This window comes from Anastrepha obliqua, chromosome 3 (genome assembly GCF_027943255.1).
Source record: "Anastrepha obliqua isolate idAnaObli1 chromosome 3, idAnaObli1_1.0, whole genome shotgun sequence".
NCBI lineage: Eukaryota > Metazoa > Arthropoda > Insecta > Diptera > Tephritidae > Anastrepha > Anastrepha obliqua.
Genome location: NC_072894.1, coordinates 15,402,086 through 15,409,746, shown reverse-complemented (window position 1 = coordinate 15,409,746; position 7,661 = coordinate 15,402,086). Strand labels below are relative to the sequence as shown.

General features: G+C 38.3%; 1 protein-coding gene across 2 annotated transcripts in view; it reads left to right on the top strand.

The window, feature by feature from the left end:
- Positions 1 to 5,936: 5,936 nt before the first annotated feature.
- The window catches only part of LOC129240259 (uncharacterized), a 61,156-nt gene continuing 59,431 nt past the window's right edge, over positions 5,937 to 7,661 (top strand). The window contains exon 1 of one of the 2 annotated variants that reach the window (XM_054875944.1): positions 5,937 to 6,153. The gene's annotated coding sequence lies outside the window, so the exon portion shown is untranslated. The remainder of the gene's footprint in view (positions 6,154 to 7,661) is intronic. The other variant, XM_054875945.1, reaches the window with a different exon arrangement.

The window sequence follows — 7,661 nt, the reverse complement described above, 5'->3', positions numbered from 1 at the left end:
GGGCGACGCGGTTTTTCAGTCGAAGGAGCACTTCTTTGTAAAATGCCGCGTTTACAGTGCTTCCTGGAGGTACAAACTTCGATGCCTCGTGAGTAGAAAGATGATCAGCATGGTTTTGACCTTAAATTTCGACATGCGCGCCTTCTTGGGTCGTGACGACTGGCCCCCATTTTACCTGGGCACCGGACAGAGATTGGTCCCCGTAAGCCTCCTCGAGTAGCCCAATGGTTTCGGTATTCGTTTTGTTTAGCTTTACGCAAAATTTGATCGAGTAACGTTTCTTCAACGATCGCTGCATTTTCGCCCCTGCAAAATCCTAACACACTTTTAAAACAGCTTTCACGCGCGGAGCGATGTTGACTGCACCGCTGTTGCCAGCGAACTGGGACCGGTTTCTAGTGGAAGGGGAAGGTCCAACGATCATTTTCCCCCCACCAGCCGATTCGGTTGATCGCTTGGCAGACGCTCCGCGCGGGAAGGCTCATTACTTTTCAATCAAACCCTGTATAATCCCTTTAAATGATATTTAATTCAATTGATTGAAAAACAATCAACGTAAAACAGTTTATATCTTAAGTGTAAAGCTGTTGCGAGACTTGATTGGGCTGGTTTGGTCGCTGCCGTTTACTGCAGCATATCTTATATGTAGTTATTTCACACAATTTCCACAGAAATTTTCCACTGAATGCCTCAAGATTTGTCTCATCGGTTTTTGTCATCGTCCACGTCGTACGATGTGGTTGATAAGATTTTTATGAAGCGGAGTTTTTGTTTATCGAAAGGGACTTTACCCGTCAGCTACCTAACAAAAAGTATGTATTTGGTAGTAGTTCTTTACAAGTTTATATCTCTATTGGATTTCAAGGCTGACGTTCTTAAATATTAAAAGAGCTGCTTACATAGAGGTACAAGAGGTAAAGTGTGGTGTGAACCTGGCTCTTCGGCTCCGAAACGAGTTCGTGTACAGAAATCGGCCAAGAAGGTATTAGCATCACTTTTTGGGATGCGAAAAGAATTTTGTTTGTGAATTTCTTGCAAACTTGTAAAACAATGAATTCTTAATATTATTGTTAGCTTTTAGATCAACTGAAGGACAAAAATGCGTGAAAAAAGACCCAGTTTGCATAAGAAAAAAATTATTTTCATCAGTACCGTGCACCTCGTCATTAGAGCATTTTGACAATGGCTGAAATTTATAACACAAAATTCGAATTGTTAGATCATCTACCTTATTCACCAGATTTGGCCCCTAGCGACTTCCATTTGTTTCCAGAACTAAAAAAATGCATGCGTGGAAAGCGTTTTTCATCAAATGATGAGGTCAAACTGCTGCGGAAGCGTATTTTGCAGCCCCCCCAGATTCTCACTTCCGGAATGGAATTCATGCATTGGAATCTCGTTAGAATAAGTGTATTGATGCTCAGGGAGACTATACTGAATAATAAAGTGCATTTCAAACCATAAAATAGTGTTTTTCTTATCGAACCACAAAACTTATTGAACAACCTAGTAAAGTTTCAAGCCAATTCGCCTCGCTACTTAATTCCCTTTTTGCTGCTAATTATTTTTATATCAAATCATTATTTTTAAATCGGACTATTTTCGCCAATTTTGCTTTGTTTTTCACGGTTAGATTGCACAAAACCGTGTAAATTTGGATTTAAAAGCAAATATTGTGCAACTTTTAATCACAAATGAAAGTGTTTTGTTATGAGGCCCTTTAATGCACCTCATTAGGAAAGTACTAGCCATTTAAAAGAGTATGGCTTATTTCCGAAATGAAATTACTTTTAGGTTTTAACTGCAATATAAGTGCGAGTTTGACATTCGGTTTGACATTGACTCGCCATTGCAAATCGCCATAAACAACATTTACGATTGGACAAAGAAATGGACTTAATTCGACTTAATGAAACAAAGTCTGTACATATAAACTTTACATACAACAAAATGCAATCCATAAATGGAACACAAATTGCGTACTCAAATACAGAAAAGTACTCGTACTTAGGCATGGCATTGGATGCTTAGCTGGAGCGAACGCGTAAAGAAAAACAAAGAGGGGCTTGCATTTAAATATAGAATTAAACTTATATATCCGCTTATGCGTACGCAATCACCACTACTTACTCGAAACAAGATAATTTTGTACAAGCAAATACTAAAATCATGAAAGCATGTCCAGACACTGGCATCTCAGCGTTCTCTGTCCAATCCACAAGAAAGGTAACCCCACGAACTGCGCCAACTACCGTAGGGTGAGCCTCCTCAGTATCGCAAACAAGGTCCTAACAAGCGTACTTTGTGAAAAGCTGAAACTCCTCGTCAACAAACTAATTTGACCTCATCAGTGTGGTTTCAGGTATGGTAACTCTATCATCGTACAGATTTTCACATGGTGCCAAATCATGGGGACGCAGATCGACACCCACCACATTTTCGTCGATTACAAAGCTCCATTCTTCACTGAATTTGGCATTCCGGCAAAGCTCATCCGGCTTTACAGGATGACACTAACAAACACCACCTCAATGGGAATTGGAAAAGATCTCTCGGAGCCATTTGAAAAGAAGCGGGGTTTCCGATATCTTATCATGCAATTTCTTAAATTTGATGATGGAGAAAATTATTCGCACCGCCAACCCCAACATTTTCGGCACTATCTTATATATAAAAATGAATGTTTGTCTGTATGTCATCGATGAACTCAAAAACTACTGGACCGATTATTATAAAAATTGGTATACCAATGATATACTATGTGCAATTTTCCACGAAGAAGGTTTGTAGAATATGCTCATTGATGTCACTCGCCACCAGGTGGCGCTGTTCTACCCCGTTCAACCGATTATTTTTCTTAAATTTATTTTAGTTGTTGGCGTAGCAACGCGCGCCGGGTACAGCTAGTTTTCTAAAAAAGTGTAATGCTTACGCTGGTTATATCGATATTCTCGGCATTAGGCAGCGGGCCGTCAGTGCAACTTTCTCCAATCTTAAAAAATAGTCCCGTCGAGTGGGTCTTGCGATAAACGAGAGCAAGGCAAAGTACCTTGTGTCAACAACCAAAAAGTCTACGCCTATTGGCATATACGATTACGAGTTCGGCGTAGTCAAGGACTACCTAGAAACCAGCATTAACATCAAAAACAACGTCAGCCCAGACATCCAGCGAAGAATACCTCTTGCTAACTGGTGCTACTTTGGGCTGAGTAGGCAATTGAAAATCAGAGCCCTCTCTCGATCCACGAAAGAAAAGCTCTACCAATCACTCATCCTCCCGGTCTTACTATATGGCGCTTAGTCCTGGACATTGACGAACACCGGTGAATGATTATTTGGAGCTTTCGAGAGAAAAAAATTTCGCATATCAAATGAGATGGAACCTCGCGCTGTACGAGCTATACGCCGACATCATCGCATTAAAATTCAGCGGCTGCTCTGGCTAGGTCACATTGAGCAAATGCGCAATAACGCAATAACAAAGAAGGTTCTGTTTTCGAAATGCACTGATGGAACTCGCAAAAAGGGACGCCCTCATCTACGTTGGAAAGACCAAGTCGGCGACGACCTCACCTTTCTTGGTGTTTCTGACTGGCGTCAACGCGGGCAATGCAGGGGCGATTGGCACAACATTTGGTTGTAGTTGCCAGCTAAGTCGGTAAATACTAAAATCTATGTGGGCTTACGGCGCTCAGATAGGAGTTGCTCCAGGAAAGCAATATTCAACTAATTCAAAGGTTTACGAATAAAATACTAAAATATGCCGTTGGTGCTCCTTGGTATATCCGTAGCTCTGAGCTCGAACGTGATCTCGCTCTTGCTTCAGTTCCAGACACAATAAAGAAAACAGTCGATTCCAATCATATTTGACATTTGTGAAGTGGACAGCTGCAGTGTACGAGTGGGGTTCAATAAGTACCCGTGTTAGAAATGAAGACACCATTTATTCAAATTTTTTATTTTATTTTTCAACATAGTCCCATTTTAAAAAGATACACTTCTCCCAACGCTCCGGGCATTTCTTTTAACCCATCCAAAAAATAGGATTTGCCGAACTCTTCAAAATACGCATCGCTATCGGCGATGACTTCCTCGTTTGAACGCGTTTTCCCCCGCGAGTCATCTCTTCATGTAAGGGGAAAAACAACGTCGAAGGGAGCCAGATCGGGTGAATACGGGGGTGCGGCAGCAATTCATAACGCTGGTGCGTCGGATAACAAAACCAGTTGTCCAGTGCTCGTTCCTCCTTTTTCTAAAAAATTCATGAGGTTGACGCCGTTTGCATCCCAAAAAATCGTCGCAATGACCTTTCCGGTCGATGGGACTGTCTTCGCCTTCCTTGGAGCCGATTCACCGGGAGAAATCCATTCATCCCATACCATTCGGGAGTGTATAGGCTCAAGTCTCCGTGCATCAAGCAGCAAAATTAAACATTTTTTTCCAATAACGGTCACACCTCGGCAGGTAATGACAAACCTCCGAGGATATTTCTGTCATGAAAAAGCCCTCATAAAAAATCATTTACCGTTCGGAGTCCACTTAAAACTGTAGGCCCCTCCAATTATTTATTTTATTTATTTACATATGTACAATGTATGGATTTTCGTATAAGTATATACAAATGTATTTATGTACGAGTATACGAATTCATAATCACAACACTTCGATAACAAGAATAACTATAATATTACGACTATTATTTTCTCCTTTAACACTGAAATTCTACTACGACTGCGGCTGCAGATGATTACATTTTAGTTTTGCAGATTTTACAATCACACATACATACGAGTACATATATAATAAATGTATGTGTGTGCATGTATGTACGTACAAAAATTAGACACACAATACAATTCAATCAAAACAAAAAAATCACAAAGTTAATGTATTAAATATTAATGGCCAAAGCGGATGAGCTGGGGGCACCAAAAATTTGTCGTAGCCCCACCAGTCGCCACAAAAGACACTTACTTAATCTACTATGTATGAGTGTATGCTATGTATAAATAGTATGTACACATCCATACATACATACGTATGTATATACGAAACTACTAAGCCGCCCAATCAAGCATACATCCAAGCTAAACTAACGAATCAACCATCCAGCACAATAATAATAATAATAATAGTATTAATGTATTTGTATAGGTGTGTGTATGCATATATATGTACGAATGTATGCCTGTGTGCACACACAAGTGTAAAAAATCCAGCCAGTTAGCCAAGCATTGCAATATGAACGCAGCAGCAGCAGCAGCAGACAGCAGGCGGCACCATTCGATGAGATCGCCAAACTGCAAAACTGGCCGCTCAAAGCGGTTCGATTCGAGTTTATTCGTACACCCGTACTAAGCCGTCACAGTACGAGTAGAAGCACAAGCACATGCACATACAATCATACAATTGTGCGATCACCGTATGTATGTATTTTTGTATGTATGTATGTATCGTACTCCGATATTTGTTTTAATATTCACATATGCACTTACATACATACGCACAAAACGCTTATACAAAACTACATTCGTTACACCTTATTTGTATGCTTTATTTTTTTTTTTTTGTATTTTTGTATTGTTGTTGTTGTATTCATCTCACCCGCTTTGTGCACGATTTTCGTAAAAGTGGTTTTACAACAGTGTTGGTGTTTATTTTTATATGAATTTTTGCCTATTAGCTTTTGTTTTCGCTTTTTTTTTCTTATTCTGCTCTACCTTTTTTACATTTTTCACTTTTTTACTACACTCGCCGTACATACACAACTATAAAAAAACGCTTTTAAACATGCTTTAGCATAAGCGTGTATTTGTGCATCTGTGAAAAAATTAACACACTGAAAAACCAGAAAAGAAAATAAATATAATGGAAAAACAAAAAGCAAATTGGAAAAAAATTCATTTCAAATCTGGTAGAAAAATCTCAAAGCCAACGCTTACCGAACTTCAGACGTCGAGTGGCAGTCGATCTGTTAAGACGTGCTTTTGGCTCAAACCATTTATAAAGCTTCAAAACAAACTCTATCGTTACTTCTACGAAACAACTACAACTAAATTTCTGCATCTTAAAGATTTTGTGTGGATAAGTGAAAAGTAAAGTGACTCCTTTTTCGGAACGGCTGTGACAGCGCAGACAAAAAGAAACGTTGCTGTAAGTGTGTTTCGCAGGCTACAGAAGATCAATTTAGAAATACAGAAATACAAAGCAAGAACATTCGAAAAGTGTTGAATTTACAAATGCAATTAGTTAAAAAGAAAGAGGTGTTCAAAAATAAGAGGTGTTGTAATAAAGGACATTTTAGAGTTGCAAAATTCTAGCAAAAATGCGAAAGCAAGCCATCAGACACAAAGGAGTATTTAGATTTATGGAAGAATTTTATTTATGTGCGTGGTAACGAAATTTTCAATTAATGCAGCCAAATTGCAGTACTAAGCGTGAGCTTGAAAAGTGAAAATATTGCAGTTATGCATACACATTTTAATATGAAAGGCAGCTGAAGGATGCGCACATATATATGAGTATTTTTCGAAATTTTTAATTTTTAATATGAAATGCAGCATTGAAATGCCGCTTATCCAAATATATATAAAATTAGCTACACATTCAAAAAAAACAAAAATAATAATAATAGGACTGAAAATAATAAAAAAAATATATAAAACTTTGCAACTTAGCATTTGTGGAAAATATCACAGTTAGAGTCTACGTTACCGGAATGATTCGAGCTTTTTCCGACCAAGGGCTACCGCCCCAGTAAACTAGCCCTGTCTAGTGTACCGTACCCCATTATTATAAAATACTCTTGAGTTTAAAACTATGTTGATAAGTATCGGGTGTTTTTCTTCAAAGAACTTTCTGGAGTACTTAAAATGATAATGAAGAACAGAAATATTGTTGGTATGCATTTTTTTATTATTATAAATCAGGTGGTAAATAATTTGAAGGCATATATTTTTTGAAAATGACATCCAGCAATTTTTGACTCCTTTTCGCCATATAACTGGGCGTATGGCATCAATGATGACTTGAATATTGCAATAAATTTATTGTTAAGCGCGTTTAATGGAAATTTATACCATCTTGTTGCCACCAAAAGTCATCGATGTTCAGCTGGAAATTAATTTTTGGAAACAAAAATTCAGTCAGCATGGCTCTAATGCCAATTCCTTCCTCTTTTCGATAGGAATAAGGATGGCTAATGCCCCCAGTGCTTTGTGAACTTTCCGAACAGATTTATTTATATTTTTTTCTTACGTAAATTTCCACAGTTCGGTAGTGTTGGTCTTTGTGGAACAACACCAAGACGCACACCACAAATGGGAGGAGGAGCTGGGCCAAACACCCAAGAAGAGTGTACGCGAGTAGTAGTGTTGGTCTGGTGTTAAACGGGTTAAACGGTTGATGACGATTTGCCAAACCTTACTGAACAGAAATATCAACACGGTTTGCCATTCTGAGCTATGAAGCCATAGTTATCGATAACGATATTTCTCATGTAGCTAACCAAAAAACATTATAAGGGAAATCTGTTTTTGAAAGAAATATTTTAAGGCGAAATTAATGTTTAAAATCAGAAATTAAAAAGCACAAAAAAAAGTAAATGAAAAGTTGAATTAAGTCTTATTTTGCTCAATAAAAATATTCAAACTGAACTAGAA